Source organism: Ciconia boyciana, chromosome 2 (assembly GCF_034638445.1).
Source record: "Ciconia boyciana chromosome 2, ASM3463844v1, whole genome shotgun sequence".
Lineage (NCBI taxonomy): Eukaryota > Metazoa > Chordata > Aves > Ciconiiformes > Ciconiidae > Ciconia > Ciconia boyciana.
This window is the reverse complement of record NC_132935.1, coordinates 46421261-46441935: the sequence shown is the minus strand read 5'-3', so window position 1 is coordinate 46441935 and position 20675 is coordinate 46421261. Positions and strand designations below refer to the sequence as shown.

The 20675-nt window shown below is 40.2% G+C and overlaps 3 long non-coding RNA genes across 5 annotated transcripts in view; 2 read left to right on the top strand and 1 right to left on the bottom strand.

Moving 5' to 3' along the window:
- The window catches only part of LOC140647663 (uncharacterized), a 45194-nt gene extending 40255 nt beyond the window's left edge, over positions 1–4939 (top strand). Inside the window, exon 4 of the long non-coding RNA XR_012040902.1 lies at positions 4800–4939. This is a non-coding gene — a long non-coding RNA (uncharacterized lncRNA). The remainder of the gene's footprint in view (positions 1–4799) is intronic.
- A 167-nt stretch (positions 4940–5106) lies between these two features.
- Positions 5107–20675, bottom strand: part of LOC140647660 (uncharacterized) — a 45756-nt gene continuing 30187 nt past the window's right edge. The window contains exons 5-6 of one of the 3 annotated variants that reach the window (XR_012040898.1): positions 19724–19771; positions 5107–9631 (exon numbers count right to left, since the gene is read on the bottom strand). This is a non-coding gene — a long non-coding RNA (uncharacterized lncRNA). The remainder of the gene's footprint in view (positions 9632–19723; positions 19772–20675) is intronic. The other 2 variants (XR_012040897.1, XR_012040899.1) reach the window with 2 other exon arrangements.
- Positions 11297–20568, top strand: LOC140647661 (uncharacterized). The gene is made up of 3 exons (XR_012040900.1): positions 11297–11364; positions 13448–13583; positions 15465–20568. It is a non-coding gene; the product is annotated as an uncharacterized lncRNA (long non-coding RNA).

Below are 20675 nucleotides of genomic sequence, written 5' to 3'. Positions count from 1 at the left end.
GGGAAACCATCCGTCTAAGTACACTAGTCTGTACACCAAAAAGTGGTGATTCATAAGGATGAGTCGGAAAACCCTCACACTGAATAGCCAGCTGTCTAGAGCGAGCCAGGAGGGAGCACTGAACTTTAGCTAGGATGTGCTTGAAGTCATAGCCATCACCAAGCCTCAGCAGGGTTTGCGGGAAGATTCCTCTATCTAGCCGCAATCCAGAGCCAGCAGTCTCTTTGAAGTGTGCAAAAGCAAGCAGTCAACTGCTCTTCCATGGTGTGACTGGAGGGAAAGCTTGCAGGTTAGAGTGCTTGTCTGGATGGGGGAGACGTGGGCTCTGTCTTCTCCTTAGTCTGTATGGAGGGGGAAGGAGGAATCAAATCCTCTTCTTAAGCTCTCGCCCTAAAAAGATGTCCTTCTACCAGGTGCGAGACAGGATGACTTGGAGTAGTTTCCTGTTTGTGCCACTGTCAGCTGCTTGCAAGGACCATGAGATTCATTGAACCAGAGTGAGCAAAAAGCAGTGTGACTCTGTTGCTTAGTGCTTAGGGCTCTCTGTTGGGAGGGAGGAATCCTGCTTCCAGGCCCACTTGTATGTTATTAACCTGTATGTTATTAACCTGGTGTTGAATGAGAAGCGCAAAGATGTCAATGACACAAATTCCTCTTACTGCTCCATTTAAACACGGTGTCCACAATGGGCTTTTTGTGGAGACCGCAGTTTATCAGTGTGTGCTGAGCTTGTTCTGAAAGCACCTGTTGAATTTGTTTCCTTGAAGGATGTAAACTGAGAAACACCTTGTTTCTAAATCATGACCATATTCAGCAGCAAAGGTGTTGATCAACCCAGATTCTGGCAATCTTGCACTTTTGTAGAAGTAATCTCCTGCAACCTGGTGTGCTTCATGTCAGGTAAGAAGGGTTCCAGCAACTTTAGCCATCCTCAGGTTTAGGCAGGGTTTTTTGTCAATGTTTTGGATTTAGGTGGCTCATATCCACCTACCTCTGACTGCAAGAACCTGTGTCCTCAGGCATATTTGTACAGCCTTTTGCATAAATTGATTGCAGTTTAGTAGTTCTTTGGCCTCTGAGAGTTTTGTTGCTACTTGATATTTTTAGTGGCATTTTCTATATCCCATTAGGAATCTTTGATTTTTTGGCTGTTTCTATTTCACTGAAAGAATCAAACTGAAAGAAGAAACACTCATCCAAAGTGTAGCGTATTTATTTCCGCAAAAAATTTCCATGGAAATGAGGCTGTGAAGTGTATGGATATTTGAGCTAGCTATAAACCCAGAAATACTACAGAAACAGCTTTCTCAATTGTTACCTGAACTTCTAACATCAGCTAAAATTAGCCATCAACTGTTTAAAATCCTGTATTTTGAATTTTAAGAAAAGTATGCTGTCAGTTTTGGGTTGTATAATTAAGGCTATATTTTCTCAGAAGTCAAAAGAGCTTCTTGCCCTTACTTAGAATATGGACATAACCCTGTAAAAAATGGTCTTTTACTTTTTCCTGATACTGCTAAGAACTTTTGTGTTCTTATTCCTTTTATATGCTTAGTTAAAATAATAAAAAAACCCCACCCATGAGGTTAAATGATCCATACACAGAAATGTGAATAGAATGTTCTAAATTACTCTTATGTTCCAAAAAACATGTAATTCATTGACTGACTCATATTTTATAGCAGCTTAGGCACTGCAGGCTGATGGCTGTCAGGTGTCAGTAAGCTGGCATCTTAAGAATTGCCTCTTTAAGTAGTCCCAATCAAATGAATTGCTCACTGTGAGCAAGGGTGGATTCTGGCCCTGCGTTTGCTGAAACACTCTTGGTTGAGGCTCTTACGATACTACTGGTGTCTGGCTCTGCCTCCTGTGGTACATTTTTCCCTGCCATGGGCTGGAAAAAGTGGTTAGAGGTAAGACTAAGAGGGGGTTCCAGAGAGTCAGTAAGTCTGAGGCCTTATCTAAACAAAAATTGTACCAATTTAACTGAACCTATTTAGAAATGGAGGTTGCTGACTTAATGCCACCCCCTTTTTTTTCTAGAATGAAGTCTGGGGAGAAACATTATTCATGCCAGTACAATTTATACTGTTTCTAATGGCTTTATTTTCCCCTTTGTACTGTCAACAGCACTTGTTTTGTAACTCTTCTGTGCATATTCCAGCATATTTCTGGACAGTAAACTAGAAACTGGTCCCTTGCTGCTTTTGCTTCTTCATTTCTTCCCTCATACGTTATTTCCTAATCCTTCTAGTGATAGTCTGAATATTTAGCATGGCTCTGTTAGTGTTCACTCATAAAGACCAGTTAGCATATTCTCCCATAGGCTTGTTTAGAGAGATGTTTCAAATAATTTATCTTAATTATTTGTTGTGCAGTGTAGTGTCTTAAGTGGGGAAAGGGAGAGACTTTGCAGCTGTAGAAGGATCCTACCAAACTTAAAATTTGCCACAAGAAATGGCAAAATAGCTGGTTTTCACATAGAATTTTCCCTTATATCTAGATATTGGCTCATGACTAACAGTAGGAAAAAGCTTGTCATATATTGCAGACAATTTGTGGCAATATATTCCATGTAAATCAAGAGATATAAGGAGGAACCCAAGTAGAAAAGCACATCTTTAGGTTCATTTTGTTGTTGCACCTCCAGAAAGACTTGGTGATAAATGCTGGTAGAGATGTGCCCAAGAAGCATCCCTTGTGAGCAGGCTTGCATGTTAAACCACATGACTTCCAGGTCTCAAAGAAGGTGTGGTTTCAAAATGGAGAAATCACAGCAGCGAGCTGGAAGAATGACTTTTTCCCCCTTTGTAATAATAATGTCAGAGCTGTTATTACATTTGGCCTGGGGAGCGGATTGGAAGTGTTTCTCAGAAGGGAAGTGCTTCCAGCTCCATGTCTCTTTCAAGAGCTCCATTCCCATGTACTTGCTGGAAACCTTTCAGGAAACCACATTGCCTTTCCCATCCCCGTTCAGCAATGCGATCCTTCTCAGCCAGAGCGGCTTACAGACCGCCTCATCGGCCGGGCCTGGGAAAGGAATGTGGCAACGAGGGGGCAAAAGTGCTGGCACTTCCAATCCTGTCCTATGCTGCCTTTCAGAAGAAACCTCTTCCCCCACCTCCCCCCCTGCCTTATGAAAGGGTTCTCTACATCCATAAGCATGTTTAGAAAGATCTGCAGTCTCTAATTTTCCAGCGTGTGGTGGGGGAAGAATGTGATTTTAGCTGGAAACAGTCACATGGCCAGATCCTCAGCCTTGTGCGAATCTGCCCAATACTCCTGAGGTCACACTGTGCTGTGCTCGTTTACACTGGCCGAGTATCTTGCTCCCCAAGTTGCCCCTGATGGCCCTAAATGGTGGCTGGTGTCTGACAGTACCCACATGCAACTGAAACACCACTGCTATGCAGAGGAAATGCCCTGAAACCTTGCGCTAGTGCCATTTTCCAGACAATCAACAATTCGAAAAGACAGTAGGTGAAGAAATGCTGTTTATATTACAAGTTTCAATAAATAAGATAAAGGGGGCAGGAATAAGAGAAGGGATCAAGGAACTGTTAATGACTTAGAGGACAGAATCGTATTAGAGACAGAAATGTAAACTTGTTTTGCTATTGCTAAAAGCCCAGGAGATACACATTTCATTCTGCAGAGAAATATTCTGATCAGTACTTTTTTCTGTCATAGCAGCAGGCAATTGAGCTTGGATCCAAGCCAGCCTTTTTTATCCTCTCTTTAAACTAAACAATTAATTAAAAGAGAACACAAGGCAGGATAATTTAGCCAGCTCTGTTAGTTTAGACAGAATGGGTTATTGGGCAACGCCATCGTGGCACAGAACAATCACTCCTAGCTTCTGTGCCACAGGAACAGTTAAGCCTTCCAAGATGAATTTCCAGCCATTGCTGTTAGGATGATTGTGCTGTTTTCTTATTCTTTATTTTTATGCTGTTTTATTTGCTCATCATTTTTACTGTTTGTATTGTGTGGTGCATGGGTGGTAATGATTAGATAATGATTCTCAACACAACAGTTTTTCTTGAAGCAGACATTTACCCACCCTGAAACAATTGCTCTCTAAAACTGAAGGAAAAGAATACGGGAGGGAAGTCTTACAGCCACTGAAGTCAAAGAAAAGTCTCTCATTGACCTCAGTGGGCAGGAAGACTAGGAGACAGATAACTATTCTTTCCATGTTTTGAAAGACTTAAGAAGCTGGGGCTTGGAAAAATTAGGATAGGTAAATGACCTTTGGGAACTATTTGGAAGCTGCAGGTGCACAGTAGCTCTAAAAATTACAATGCTTACTTAGGCATCAGAAATGACTTCAGGGGACATGGTTTCAGTGAAGGAGCTTAATTTTTTTTTTTTTTTCATCTAAGTGGTTTAAACTGTGGACATTATGGTTAAGTGGGCAAGGGTTGGGAAACTGAATTTTATTCCAGCTCCTGATGCTCATTTAATGTGTCCCCTTGCAGAAAGCTGTTAACCCTGTCGCACTTACAACTCATTTGTAAACTGGGAATAACAGTATTGCCTACTAAAGTTTTGAAGCCTGACTAAATAATGTTTGTAAGAAACTATGTGAGGCCAAAGTCATTCTGGGGCTAATCAGTTGCAGAGATGGAGCTAACACACAGGACTGTCTATAACTTGACACCATATACATTTCCTTTACAGAAGTGGTTCCTAACCTTCACTGGTCCATGGGAAGCCCAGTGAGCAAGTAAAGTGCTGTATATAACATACGCTTTACTCTTTTTCAGTGGTCTCCATTTTAACTCTTTAATTTCTAGCAGCCACCAGCAGCAGAGAGGATTTTAGCAGCAGAATGGAGGACTGCTACTTCACCTGGATTTCGAAGCATAAATGTTATCCCACTTTGTGTGAATTCATGAAGTCATTAAATAGAGGTTAGGATTTATTTTTTTGTGTGTGTTCTCCAGTGGGAATAAATTTTGCACCAGAAACTCTTTAGGGAAAAATGAAGGATTTCTTTTTGAGTTTGGGTAAAACATATTGTTTAAAATATCTCATGACTTTCTGTGTAAAAAAAAAAAGTGTCATCACCTTCACTTCATTCCATTAACTCAACTTGTTTTCAGCTTCAGCTGTGCAGTATTTATCACCCTCTATTGTCATATATTACACAGCTGCATAATGGCAAGTCTTTTTAAAAAAACTAAAACAATAAAAGCCAAACCCAGTCCAGAAGTGAAGCTCCTGGTAGGTGGGAACAGTGTAATGAGTAAAATGTCATTAAGAAGAAAGTGTTTGCTGAAGGATTGTAATGTCAAAGTTACAAGTTTATTTACAAGATTTCAAAGATTAAAATCAGAGGAAAAGTTTGAAGTGTTCAAAGTCTGAAGCTTCAGTAATATTTATTTCCCACTAGCAGTCATGAAGCTAAATTATGTAGCTGGTTTGTATTAAAGCAAGAAAGTCAGAAGGCTTAAAGTGAATTGAAGGGCAGGGATTTTCTGCCCCTGAATCATGACGTGGTCCATCTGAAAGGTTGCTGAACTATAAGATATGAATCCTATAATCTTTTTGCTGCTCTGCCATTCACACACTGCCTTCACTTAAGGTAATATGTTAAATATTTACAATGTCCTTCAATTTAAATAATTTGAAATAAGCAACCATCTCAGATATTCTAGGCCATAACTGCTAACTCCCTTTTCACAAAACCATCACAATAGTAATGTATACTAGTCAGCTTGGTAAAGTGATTTGAAACCTTCTGGAAAAAATGCACTGCACAGGTAGTCACAAGTAAGTAAGTGCAGCCGTCAGCCACACTGAGGCCAGTGGGTCTGCTCCAAAGCAATGTCAGCACTGCAGCCGCTGCTCCTCTCCCAGTACCAAGGGGGGTTCTACCAGGGGCATGAGCTGCTGGCCAAAGGAAGGGGACCCCCACCTGGGACTTGCATATGTTTGGGCAATTCCTCAATTATGAGCATTTTGGCAGCCTGAAATATTCTAGGTCCATGGGCCGAAACTGTTCAGCAAGACAATCAAAAGTTGGTATCTATTAGTCCTGTCCCACCCCATGTGTTCTTCTGAGGATGCAGAACCTCCTAAGATGGGAGGCTAATACCAAATCATGTGCAGCAGTGACCACAGGGAGAGGAAATTGTCAAACAGTATTTGCCATGAAAATGGATTCATATTAATCATTTTAAATGATTAAAATATCCTTGTAGGAATAAGCTGCAAAGTCAGTGCATCTGTCTCAGGAGTAAAGCGATATGCCACCCATACAGCAGTGAGACATAAATAATCATGCTACAAGTCATGTGTTCTATTAAAGAACCTGATATCACCCGTTTCAAGCTGAAGAGAAGTAACCTGTAAAAAATAGGATTGGTAGGCATCTGATGCAAAGTAAGACCCCTTTTACATTAATCAACTGGTTGATTCAACCACTTTAGCAGATACACTGTTTAAATCACATTTGATTATGATTTGCAAACTTGCCTCCTGACTCACTGTGTACAGAATCTGCATTGCTGTGTGTTTGTTTTTAAAATAAATTGAATTATTTTTTTTTTCTCCTTGTGATCCTGACCCTTAATAGTCTGCATATGAGCAAAGACATGTTCATATTTTAGTGTCAGCAGTTCCACATTGGATGTAACAGTCAAACAAGCCCAGCATTCCTTTACTTTAGAGGTGAGCCTCTAGATCTCTCCATCTCCCATTCTCATTAAACAAAATCCCTGAAATTTGTGCTCTGCTGCTGCCTTCTAGTATGAGGAAGTGGTGCGGTGGATGACGCACGGACTGGCCTCCAGGGGAGGTGAGTACTATTCCCAGCTCTGCTATTTGCTGGGTAATATCCTGCAACTCATTTAACATTTTTGTGTCTCAGTTTCTCCAACTGTGAAAATGAGGCTAGTGGGCCAGCATTTCTCACTGAAATCAATAATAGATTCCTATTGACTTCAGTGGCACTTCAGTGCTTTGAGATCTGTGGGGAAAAAAAAGCTGACTGTTGTTTTTAATACATTTTCCTTGGTTGTCATTCACTAGTTCTACCTCACATGAGCATGAGTCAGATTTATTCTTAGCCTCCTCCTTTACCATTATGAAACATAACCTCTTATACAATGGTCTATCGACATTTTTATAATCCTCAGTTCTGCTCAATCATTTTCTAGTGTTTTGTAAATATTTTTTTCCCTTAAATTTCTACAGTATAATGAAAAGATACTTCCTTACTCCCATGTAATGTAATACAAATGGAAGGGACAAGACAGTATTATTCAAAAATTCTCAGCTTATGAAATAATATGTATTAGTTGACATGCCCCAGAGAGATATGACTGACCAGCTGCTCTGGGTGAAACAAATAAATAGAAAAATCCTTTATTAATGATGTACTTTGCAGTAGACTGTATCTGGGGAATTCTGTAGAAACGAACTCTTTCTCATCCCTTCCCTATAAATGAAATAAGGAGCAGACTGAGTTCCTAGAGGTTTGGTAAGCACATATACAGTGCAAAAATACATAAGGAACAGTCATATTCAGGGAGGATTTTAGCTTTGGTAACCACTACATTTTGCATTTTCTTTGGCTTCCTTTAGTCAGCTAAAGACTGGGTGAGACTTTCCAAATATAGAAAACCGAAATTCTGACCAAAAAATACACACATTCTCAGGAGTGAATTAAGGCAGGATTCATGGATCTGGGCCTTAGGCTTGGAGGGGGCCTGTATAACCACAATGTTTGGAGTGAAGTGTCCAGCAGCTTGGGCTCTAGTGTTAGATAGGGCTGTGGAGGCGGGAGGTAGAGCTGACAGATTATGGAGGCGGTTGAGTCATGGGAATTTTTGTTGTATGTTTGAATGGATTTGGTTAGTTTATTGCACTGCTCTGGTTTGCTTGAGGCATGCTGGTTGGTTTGACTCCAGGTCTTCTTTAGTCTTACTCTGCCTCAGCAGTGGGTCACTTTGTCCCACAAATTCTAAACTCTCAGAGAACGCACTTCCTCTGTTTCTGATGTGAGATGGAAGACCAGTTAGCCATGAAAACAGATGAACTTTTGTGTACTAATATAAACTCATTGAATAATTTAGGTTGGAGGTGACCTTTGGAGCTCCTCTAGTGCAATTGCCTGCTCAAAGCATTGCTAACTTCAGAGTTGGACCATATCTTTCCCATCAAGTATTGAATGTCTCTAAGGACGGAGATTCCACAGCATCTCTGGGCAGCCTTTTCCAGTTTTTGGCCAATCTCGTTGTGATTTTTTCCCCTTTTTTCCCCCTTTTTCCCCTTACGTAGTTGGAATTTACCTTGCTGTGACATGCATCCATTACCACTTAACCTTTTGATGTGCATTTCCAAGAACCGTCTGTCTGTGACCACCAATTAGGTAGGTGACAATGGTAGTGAGACCCTCTCCTTCAGCTTGCCCTTTTCCAGGCGAAACCAACCCAGCTTGCTCAGCTGTCCTCTCAAGTCACGTACTCCAGCCCTTTGTCCGCCTTGGTGGCCCTCAGCTTTACTTACTCCAGTTTGTCAGTGTCCCAGAATTGGATGCAGTGCTCCAGATGTGGTCTCACAAGTGCTGAATAGAGGGGAATAATAACTTCCTTGACTTGCTGGCTATTTTCTTAATAAAACATCCCAGTATGAGGTTAGCTTTTAACACTGCAAAGACACACTGCTGACTCACGTTCAGTTTGTCCTCCAGTAGCCCCAGGTCCTTTTTGCAAAGCTGCTTTCTAATCAGTTGGCCTCTAGACTATCCCAGATGCAGGACTTAGTATTTGCCTTTGTTAAACATCATGAACTCATGTATACCTTTAGGTACAAATGCTCATTTTGCACACACAGTGCATAATTGTGTGTGCATGTTTGTACATGTATCCGTCAGGTTTATGGACATGGTTTGCTAGTTTTTTGTTGACAATCTCATTGTTTCCAGAGAACAATAAAATAGTAAAATTCCCAAACTTCATATATATATATATATATGCAGGGAGATTTCTCTGGATGCATTTAGAACACTTCTGATGGCAAACTCCTCCATTAGGTAGGGTTCTGTTTTGTTTTTCACTTGCTCTCCTTGACTTTTCCCATTCTTAGATAAGGGCAGTGAGAACCGCATGAGGTATATTGGCATAATCAGTAACACAGGCTTGTCTGGACCTCAGGAGATAAGTCTGCACTGTATCAGCAGACGGCACCTAAGAATGCTTTTCAAAGAAAAAAGTTTCCTCTATCTTTCAAAGGGGGCTTCCTTCTGTTGTCTTTATTGGAGGTCAGATTGCTGATCGGCCTCCTCCAGAGTTGGAGAAATTCCTCTGAAGACTCCTTAAATTGCATTTCAATTATACAGGAGGCTGCACTGGCAGGACCATTTTATTTCCAAGTCGCCCCGTGGCTTCTCAGAGGTGATGTGGTTTTGGAATCCCCGTTGCAGGTAAAAAAGAAAACCCTCTTCTGGCAGTCTCCAACAGAAAGTGTGCCTGAAAAGGCATATCTAATTGATTTAGAGAGAATCGAGTGCTCTCTGTAAATAATGTTTGCACAGTGTAAATCTCTCACAAATTAGGCATCCAGAGGACTGTGTTAATCAGCAAGGAGTTACAGGACAACATCAATCTTCAGTGGCCAGTAACTACAAAAGACAAAACATTCAGAATAATTTGATTTTACAGACATAAAATGTTCAAAATTTTATTTCACAATTTACAGAACAAAATAAGTATTCTGATTTTCAGGTGTGCTGGTGGATGCTAAGAATTTAAAAATCAGCTGATTTAACAGGGGCCTAAGTAAGATCTTTTGAGCTTAGCCCCCTTTAAAAAATAAAGCAGCTACTAAGATAGAATGAGATGGATTGAAAATACTCCAGGATTATTCAAATGCCAGACCCCAGTCTGGGTTCAGGCCGTGTGTAAATTTTGTTTGGTCTTTCCCAGGTCCATGAGAGATGAAGTCCCTAGTATTCTTGTGGGAGACCCTGTATATCATACCGTTTTGTCATTCTTTCAGAGATCTGGAGTTTGTCCACTATTTCCTGCAGCGAAAACCTTGGTAAAAATCACCCAGAGAACCCTAGTAAAGGGAACTGCATTTTGGTAAAAATTAATCAAGAAGTCTTGTTTCAGTGATTTAATAAAAGCAACAGGTTATATCTTTATTGATTCTGGCTTATTTCCTCTACATAAAATAAGACTTTTTGCTGCCTTTGATAATAAAACATTTACCAGACTCTTGCTATTGTTATTGGTAGACGCCCTTACAGTGTATAACTGTTAGTGCAAGAATTAAAAGTTCTGGGCAAAAAAACTGAGGGAAAGATATGAGTTGAAGTTAACCTTTGTTAAGTGTAATTAATATATATGAAAACACAAAATGTTTGTTTTTCAGTTTCCTATCACGTTTTCCATCTGGTTTCTGCAAAGCTTTTAAACTTCCACTTCCTCTGTGCAGTTTTGCAATATTCCTATTCACAGGAAGTAAGAGGAAGAGCTTTATGAGGGGTACATTACAAATAGACTGTATGTAGGTGTTTGGACAAAATAGCTGCGCTCAAATCTGATGGGGTATAAACTGAAGACTCTTCAATGGAAGTGTGAAATTCAGCTTGTTTGTGATCTGGTGCTTCTTTGTGCAGCATTGGTTATTTTTTGTACAAATTACTGTTATTTTTTCCTGGTGCTTTTCATCCGTGATCTCAAAGCACCTTATTAAGCAATAATGAAGGTCTTTACGGTTTTTAGACTTGATAACTGTAAACATAATCTGTGTCTAAGAAGTGCATCTGTGACAAAGGCCAGGAGTTGGTAGCAGACTTCACTGATGTGCTGAGCCAGGTCCCTTTATTCCCAGTCCAACACACTATCAATAATATGTTGCTTCCCAGTGAAAATGGGCATTTCATAAACAGAATGAATAACAGCAAAGCTCTCAACATCTTAAGAAATCAGAATAAAGTGATCAGTTATAGCTTTGAGTCTTGATTGCAAAGAGATCAGTCATAGGACTCATGAATGTGACAAGAACATAAAGGCACTGGTGGATTGCATTGTTCTGCTCAGATTTCCCTCAACAACAACAGGAGCCCCAGATCCCAGTAAGAAGAGGGCCTATTACTCACATAGTTTTGTAACAGCAGCACTGATGTTATTACAATGTAAATGTTACATAGCAAGGCTGTAGAAGCCTACATAGAGCCATTTTTTCTTTTTTTTTTTTTTCTTCTATTTTGTCTTTCAGCACTGAATCCAGCTAGAGCCTTCTAGTGTGAAATTTGAAAGGAGAGCCAAGCTTCCTCTCCTCTAAACATTCCAAAAGATTGATGAGCTCAAAATCTGCATCAGGATCAACATCCAAGTTTTGCAAATGGTATTTGTCTTACTAATTAGCTGATCCAAGCCTCCAGATCTCAAACTACAAATATAAATATTCCATGACTTTAATCTATCTCCAGTCCAGCTACAGGATGCTTATTCTGTTACTCACTTCTTACAAATTTCACTTCTTATTAATTTTACTTTTCAGAAAAGTAAATTAATTGTCATAAAAGCAGAGTGGTAGAAGTTATTTCATTTTTTCCTGAAAGCTTGAAACCATCCATTCACAAAGCTTTCCTCCCTCTTGTGCTGTCTCCTGCCTCCCCTTTCCCAGCCTACAGGTAAAACAAAACAACCTTGCAAGATGAGCCTTACAAAGTCTATGGACACAAGCTTGTAAATCTGGCACGTGAACAAGCTCTATTATTTTTAACTGCTTTTGTGTAAGACAAGAGGCTATGTAAAGAACAGGATGTTTTGAACATTGAACTCTGGTGCATTACCTAATACTGCTGCTACAGATTTGATGTAATTTCTCTGCAGGTGTCAAAGGCATCATAAAAAGCATGCTACTGGGATGTTAAACATTTGGCATATATAAGCCCGGTGGACTTACTGGTAGTTCTTTTATGAACAGAAATGCCAAGTTTGCAGTTCGTGTTATAAAGAATTTCAATTACAATACAGCCTATTCTTGCAGTCCTTTTACATTTGATTTTATTTGTAAATGACTGTAAGCAGGATACTTAACAAACTTTCGTTAATGTCCACTTTTTTAGGAGATGTGTAAAGTGAGCCACCTTTGTCTTCCCTGGAACATGGGACTGCTGCATCTTCCTTAAGCAGGGAAGGATTATTGCATCCCTGTCTACTCTGCAGGATTGCTCTGCAGCCAGGTTCCTTCCTTAAGGAGGGAAGGATGATTGCATCTCTCTGTGCTCTGCAGGATTGCTCTGGAGCCAGGGTCTTGGTTGCTCATCTTGTCTCAGTCCCGGGGGGAAGTTCACTGATATAGAAAGTAATCCTTCCAAATATTGCAGGTGTCAGAGGTCTGTGTAAGAGGGAGGCTTGGCAGAATCTTTTGTGGAAATTTACACAACATCTGCCCACACAATGGCTGGACAGTACTGTTCTTCCTTCAGTTGTCAGGTGCTTTGGAATGTGTATAGAAGAAAAACCAAAGAAAAAAGTAGATCCAAGATTCTAATGCACGGTTAAAAGGTGGTTATAGTTGGAAATACAAAGCATCACTTCTTCTGCAGGCAATTTTTCTTGAGTTGTTAGTACCTGCTGTCTTGCAAGAGGGCACATTGCATTAGTTGAGCCAGCAAAGAAAGAAGATATTATCATATTTTAGTGAGATTATCCAGTTGATATTGTCTTTTTTTAAACTTTTGTCAGGGAAATTGTCCTTTCTGACCATACGCATAATAAACCTGAGGTTAAGTGGATGCACTTATGATACACATGTAAACAAGGACTTGACTTTACATGGTAAAAACATGGCTAAAACTAAAGTGGAAGAACACCATTGCTGTGAGTTAGGAGCATGATACTGAAGGGCTGCTCTGAAGAGGGACTGCACTATTTGCTCTACTGTTCCCATCTCTCTCAGTGATTCATTTTCAACACCCTCTTCATGCTTCACTCATTTTGTGTCCTAGCTTCTAGATACATTCCTCCATGGTCACTTAGCATTGTCTGATATCATCTTACCATCATACATGGTTCTTTACAGACAACTATTATCAGCTTTATGCTCACTTATTCTCAAATTAGTGACATTATTGTGGTGGATGAGCTAAGAACTGTGCTGCTCTTGGTGTCCTCTAAGTATTGCATTTCCCCTGGGCCACTCATTCAACATTGGGTGGGAAAAAAATCACATTCCTCACTAAATTCAGCTACTGTCTAGTGCGACCTGTCTGTGTTGCCTTTCTGCATGGAAATGCTGGCCATTGAAAACACCTGCTCGATCACCCAGTTCATATTTCTGTCAGTGTAAGGGAAGACCCTGTTGTACATTTACCAGTGCTTTGGCCAGCCTAATTTTAAACAGTCAGTTGTTGAGGTAATTTTTGACCTAATCTTGCCATGCTGATTCGATACACTTGTTTTATGTCCATTTTGTCCAGCTGTAAATGACCGTACAAGGCATAAAGCAATGGCGAGAACCCTCTGCGGGGGCTAGCTGGGGCATGGGCTGGACACTGAGATGAGAGGAAGAAGTGGGAGGCAGCGTGCCTCCTTCTGGTTGACACAGAAGAGCTGGTAAAGTGACACATATTCTTTATGCGTGGACTTGCCCTCTTTGGCAGATGCATGCCTGCTTGCTTGCTGGGGGCTTGTTGAGCTTCTCTATTGCCCTGCATTAAGGTAATGATCTCAGTGCCTCCAGTGTTTGAAAACCCAGTATGAAATTTATGCATAAGAATAATCATATTTACTTTAATTGTTTAATCATATATGATTACATATGTTCTTCACAATCAGAATTGGAGCACCTTGTACCTTGCAGGATTGATTTAACCTAGAAGGAAGAGAGCTTAGTATCCTGTCAATGGGTTGTTAAGGAAAATCAAGTCCCATATACAACTGTTAGTTGTATTTGCCAAGTCTTATGGCTTTATTTCAAATCTAATGGTATTTGATGTTTTTAAGCCTTCATTCCTTAAATCAAGGGATACTGCAAGAATCTGAGCATTCCTTTCAAAAATGTAGCTTTCATACTCTTGCAGTGTGTTGGGAAGATTTGAAAACTCACAAATCAGGAGACAAGAAAGGATGCTGCATATACCCTTTGGAAAAACTTACGACTTTTTTCCTGCAGCCTCATGATTTTTTTCAGCTTTGATTCGCAAGTTTTGAAAATTGGAACAGCTGACTATTTCTGTCCATTTAAGGTGCTGCCATTTAACCCAGATGGTACCCAGAGGATAGCCTCTCGGGCAAAGGAGAGTCTTTAAAATGCATAGCTCACCTTTTACAGTGCACGGCACAATGGGACTGGGAGCCTTTGTTGAGAATTTCAGGCACAACCACAATAAAAATAATAAATAAATGAGGCATCTCATTCTACCCAGAGATGCTGTATAGAGCTGCTCTTAAAGTGCACTTTTGCAAATAAAAGCAGCCTAAATTTAACTATGACTCAATTACACTAAATCTGACCCATTTTTGTTCTGTGTTTCAATTTAGCACTTATTTACATTCTTAGACTTGGCGCTGTTGGAAGAGAAGGGAGGGGGAGCAAGCATTTTGGTCCTCAGAATTGCTATAAAAAAATGGTGATTAGGAAAACACAGCTATAGTCAGCTTGAAGCTGGGTAGCTCATTTGAACCCGCTATAAAAGAAAAGATCGTTTTCTCATCCTATTAAAACTCAGTTAGCAACGGCTGTGTAGGCGGCAGGAGATCAGAAATGAACGTCCAACTTGGAGTTTGTACAACTGGGGTCAGGTCCAAAGCAAACTGCCTGATTAGCGAAACAATTTGTATTTTACAATGACAGCAAATAGGTAAATCTTGCGAGCGTCAGGAAATCCTGGAGGATTTTGAATGAGAGCACTGACTGGTTTGCAGGTTGCACTTTGATTAGAGGGCATGGTTGCCTCCGCTTTTTCGTCGTCATGTTGCAGGGACATAAACAAGAGTGACTCAATTTGCTGAGGGTATTTATTTCTCTCTCTCTGTCTCTCCTCTCTTGTTTTTACAATCTACATGTAATGACTAATTGGCTGTGTTTTCCCAGCTATTTTACGTTTCTCTTGCCCTGGTTACAAGTCGTACTAAACCAGTATATCCACAGGGACCTATAGACAGCCAACATTGCCAAATGATACGCAGCATTCCCCTTTCTCTCTAAGTGTAAAACATTTACAAGTAAATTTACAAATGCATTAAGAACATTTCCCCCGTTGGCTGTTAGTGTTTATTTCTTCCCCTTCTCCTCCCGGGACCAGACACCTTCCAGCCCCTCACCTTTCACACACTGCTCTCCCGTTATTTGCCTCCTTCCCTCCCCGTTGCCCCTTTCCCTCCTCTCCCTCCTCCTCCTCCTCCTCCTCCTCCTCCTTTTCCAGTTCAGCGGCGCAAATTTCTGTTTGTGCCAGTGGGGCGGCCTGGCGAGACCGCAATTGCTCTACCCCACAGATTGACGAGCCCTCAGATGCCGATTTACTGTACATGGCAGCCACGCTGGAGCCGAGGCACATCTGGAGTGGAGTAAGCTTACTCAGAAACAGGGGCCAGCTCCAGCCGGAGCCAGCGGAGCTGAGCGCGGCGCTGAAAGGCAGCCCTCCTGCCTCCCCTTCCCTCCTCCCCGGGTACATTTCCTAATGTAAACAGAGGCCAGGGGGGAAGGACACAGTAACTCTTTGCTGCGTGTTTGTCATTTCATGTTCTTTATCTGCTTGAGGTCAAACTGGAGCTCTGGAAAAACAGAAGCTTTGCTTTTATTCTAAATAGCTGAAAGCCAGCGCTGCTGAAGGGGGAAAAAAAAGCAAGAGTTTGCTTTTGTGTTTATTTGTTCCACTTTATGGTAATTTGGGGGATAATTTCATTATCTGCAGCCAAATTGAAAACAAGCTGTTGTCTATGCTAATGATACCAGCGTATTATTTTATGTACAGTAGGCGTGGAGCTCTTTAAACCACAAGTGGACTGGATTTCTGCTTACAGCTGTACTGCTTTAACTTTTTTTTTATAGTCGCAAAATGAGACTTTCCTTTTATCATCTGGAAACGAAAAAGATTATGGATGGCTGCTTTGTTTTACAAAATGGCGAATACCTTTCACGGCCCAGTGCCAGCCTGCTGTCCCGCAAATGCATTTTAGCTGCGTTACTGCAGAGAAAAAGCGTGCTTGTTTTGGGGCAGATATGCTGATTTTATAGTCCAGTTCACTGGACTGCTGAATTTTAGTCTCTGTAAAGAAGTGGGAGAGATTTTTGAGGCATTTACTGACAGTCAGCAATCTGGATGAGTACTCTGTGACTCTTTACAAGTTTCATATAGCTTTTATTTCTTTTTTTTTAATAGCAAAATGATAAAGTTTGTAAGTTAGTTTTTCAAATGACATTAAAATGATAAACATGCAATTTAAAATGGCTTTTCCCACTCAGTATTCCTTGCAACTCAATAGATTTTACAGTGAATAAAGGAGAGAAAACAAACCTCAGAAGGCATTGCTGCTGATAAGATACTGATGCATGCTATGTTGATTTAGCTGTCTTTAAAGACCGTAGTAAAATCTCATTCAGATGAAAGCAGTGGTTTACCCACTATGGAGACTGTTGAACAATCTTGCTCAGTAAATCTATGAATAAACCACTGCGGGTCAGCCCCCAAAAGATTTTTGTCTATAGGAGTAGAAAATCTTTGATCACCGTACAGTTTTCTAGGGATGTTGGTTCATTGTCTCCCTTCAGTTCACAAGCCATGCTTGGTATTTTAGCCTTTTGGTGGATGAAATTGTGACCTTCCAGATGAGTAGGTGGCTCCCATGACTCTTGATGGAGGCTGGCCTATCTATCACATAGGAAAATTTGGCCTGGGCAGCAAGTGTGGCGGGGCAGCAGCTCTTGTACCATGGCTGTGCAAAGTTTCAGCAGTGCATCCCCCACGGGGCTCTTAGGATTGCTGTTGTATGTTCTGTGTTGATGTCCAATAATACGAGAGGTAGCAATATAGGTTGCATACTTCTGTATTACTGTTTTTAATGGGTACTGTTTTAGTTGATTTTAGTGATTTCCTCACAATTATGTTTTCCCTTACTTCCCTGGCAGTTCAGATCCCAGTAGGAAAGGGCCAAAATTCCTCATGAACCACCTTTGCCAGGTCCTAGCCTTCTCACCCAGGGAAGCACTGGGCATTACCTACCTATGGCTGCTTAAAACCACTTGAGGTGAAACACAGTAAGGAGGGGACTGATTGCGTGGCAGAGGTGGTGGTCAGCTTGGAAAGACTGAACTGCACATAATCTTTCTGCACCTGAAACCTGAAGCAGCATCATGGGTCCAGGGATGGTACACCATTTTGCATGATCTAGGTGATTACCGAGGTAGATAAAATGGCTTGTTTGGGGTGAAATGATTTATTTGGAAAAAACCAACATTTCTACAGAAAAACTGATGGAACCAGTCTCAAAAGTAAAGCTGTTTGGCAAACTTCAGAGAGACCTTGGCAGTTGACTGAAATCTAAACTTTTTGCAGGGACAGTTGGATTTTGGCTAAGTTTTTCTGGAAGCCTGCAGGGCTCTGGAGGAGTCCTGCCTGGCTGGCAGACCATTGCTCAACCCTCTGACTGCCAGGGCAGAGGATTGATGGTCTGTCATTGCAGGAAGGCCCACCAAGTAGTCTACCTTTGAACTAGAGACCTCAGGGCTTCCAGGTTTCGAAACTGGGACAACACTTGTTTTGAAACTTTGTTGATATGTTTTGATATGCATTGGAAATATTTTGATTTCAATGAATTACCAAATCCTGACCCCAAAAAATGTTCCATAGGAGTTTTTTGAACAGCTCTATTCCAGTCTAAGTTTAATGACCCTGAGGGGAAAAAAAAAAAAAAGGTTTCTCCAAAAATAAAGTAGAAATAAAACAGAATCTAGTGAATGAATCTGAAGCAGGGTTCCTCTGACCCTACTTACTGGACATCCCTGCCTATAATCCCACTGGTGTCCTTGGACCTCCAGTAGATTGGTCTGGGCTCAGTTATACAGTTCTTGTCTTAATTTTAACATGATATCCTGATAGTAATTGTTTAACTGTTTTTTTTTTTTCCTCTTTTCATTTAGTGCGCATTTGAAATTGATTCAACTCCTTGTTTTGCAGTAATGCCAAAAATGTCCATGAGGTCTCGAAATGAAATCTTCTTGGTAGATGACTACGCATCCTGCTGGTTATGCTATTGTGATTATATTAATAGCGTGTTCTCCAACTTAAGCAATGTGCAGGTGCAAAGCTCTCATTCAGCAGTACATAACTCTTTCATCTGCCATTTCTTGCCAGTAGATTTCCTGCCCATATGAATGTTTCTTGTGAAATTTCTGGAGAATAGCTGCTGGGGTTTTGCCAGTTGTAAGAAAACAAATAATACACAAACAACCCCCTTCAAAAACTCAACAACCTCCCCTTTCCCCAGTCCTCTCTTTTGGAAAATACTACTTCATAGTAGATGTTCTACATCTAACAAAAAAGACCAGTTGTGAAAAAGTAAACATTGTGGATCAATGTAGCAGAGGTAAAAGTAAAAAATTTACTAGAGCTGAGTGGTGCCAATGTCACCAGAGCCTGCCTGTGTGTTGGTATGTCCCTTTGGCTCACGTGGGTGCCTCACTTTAAATATGTGACCATGCCTAGCCTTACTCAGTCACTCTGTAACGCTTCTTTTGAATCCTATCCAGTTATATTAGATTTTAAAGAGAATTGGCCATGGCAAATAATAATCAATTTTTAGAGGCACTAATGCAATCATTTTTTTTTAAGCAAACGCAACTTTGGGACCTACGTGCATGCTCAAGCAGCAGTGAAACTTGTGGAACTTGCATTCACAAACTGTGTTTATTCCAGTAGGCTTCGTGCTCTGTGACCATCATCCAGAAATGAAGACAGAAGAGCCTTTAGGAATCAGAGGAGATATAAGGGTTTGAAAAGTGTATCAGTAGGTGTTAGTCTGCAAAAACATATGTGTGTGGGAAAAGGGCAGTTAAACTAACCCAGCTATTAATACTGTACTTTAAAGGGCAATAGATCTCTTTAACATCTAAATAAACTGAGAAATATGCCTAGAAGTTAAAAAGGAATTTCCAGATTCAAGTGTGTTATTTCCTCTCAATGTGATTATTTCCAGTATATCTGTACCATGTTTTTTGCAAAATATGTTATTGACATTTAAATCGTATTTCAGCATAAGATTATGACAGATGCGAAACAGTCAAACACCAACATTTGCAAGATTTTTGACCCCAGGATAAACTGTTGTACTTTAAAAAATTATCCTATTGTACTTCCTTTGCCTGCTTTCAGTGTTTTGTTTTGTTAAAGCGGTAGAGGACTCATTGAACTGGAGCCTGCCATTTGTTATTGGCATTTCTCAGAAGAATAAGGACAGTCGTCAATTATATATTTCTCCAACAAAAACATATACTCAGTATATAAATGTTCAGTTTATAATTCCACCCCAAATATACATGTATCCTAAAAATAAACCACAATAAATGTTAGACTAAGCAAAAATGAAGAACAGCAAAAGAATGAAGTAGAGGAAAAAAGTAGAAAGAAAACCACAAGAATAAAAATGCAGGCATTAAGTAATATAGTGGATGTGAAAAAAGAGCTTAAAGATGAAGTTGAGAGAGAGAGAAAGGAAACTAACCACAAAATTGTTGCAAAAGCACAATTTATTATTACCTGGCAGGTGAAATTCTGATCACAGTCATTGCAGTCAAGTCAGGTGTCCTGATACACAACAAATAAAACCCAAGGGCTTTTAAATGAGCAAGATTAAAGTAAGATTCCAATGAATTTCAGTGATCATCAAATGATGATTTAATAATTGCATCAGGCCAGACTTTCTTCTCTATAAAGTTTAAATGGAGCTACACAAATAAGAATTGCAATTTTCTAAAGATCTATCCCCTTCCCAGATTTTTCTGAAGGAAGAAATAAGACTTAGAAGCTCTGTTTTTGTGAGGGAGAATCTAATTAGTTCGGGAACAGGTTTGTGTTTTGAACCTCTAACCCCAGCATTTTGGCTGGGGCTCCAAGCTGGACCCATCTCTAATGCTGTTGTGTATCAACTAAGAAAATATAATGGACCTCTTATGCAGACCATGGCTGAAACATGTGAGTCTAAATTATTCCTGTAAGTGAATCTGAACAAACTTGGTGCTTTTTAGTAGATTGAGTGCAACCACAGGACTCAGATGTGTCTTTAGGTAAGCATGTACAGCTCTTGTTAATCGCAAAGGATTGTACAAGTGCAACAGTGGGCAGAGCTGTACTTGCTATTTTTCATTAATTTTTTAAAGGAAAGCCCAGTTGTAGTAGGAGTATGTTCCTCATTAGTAATAGCACTACTATATTACTTTTCCAACAAAACTTGCAAAATATTACATTACTTTTTGGTCCACTGAACTACTGAACTGCCAGTTCCTAACAGAAAAGAGCTGTAACTGAATCGCTAGTAAAAGGGGCAGGAAATTAGATAAAAGGGTAACACTAGTTTTACATGCCTAAATGAAAAGGTGTTAGTTTTAAATATATAGCCTTTCAATATATTTTTCAAATCTTCAAAAGTCCCTGACTTTCATTATTGAAATGCTGCACTAAATTAACTGACAGTGCTGCACCATTCTTATGT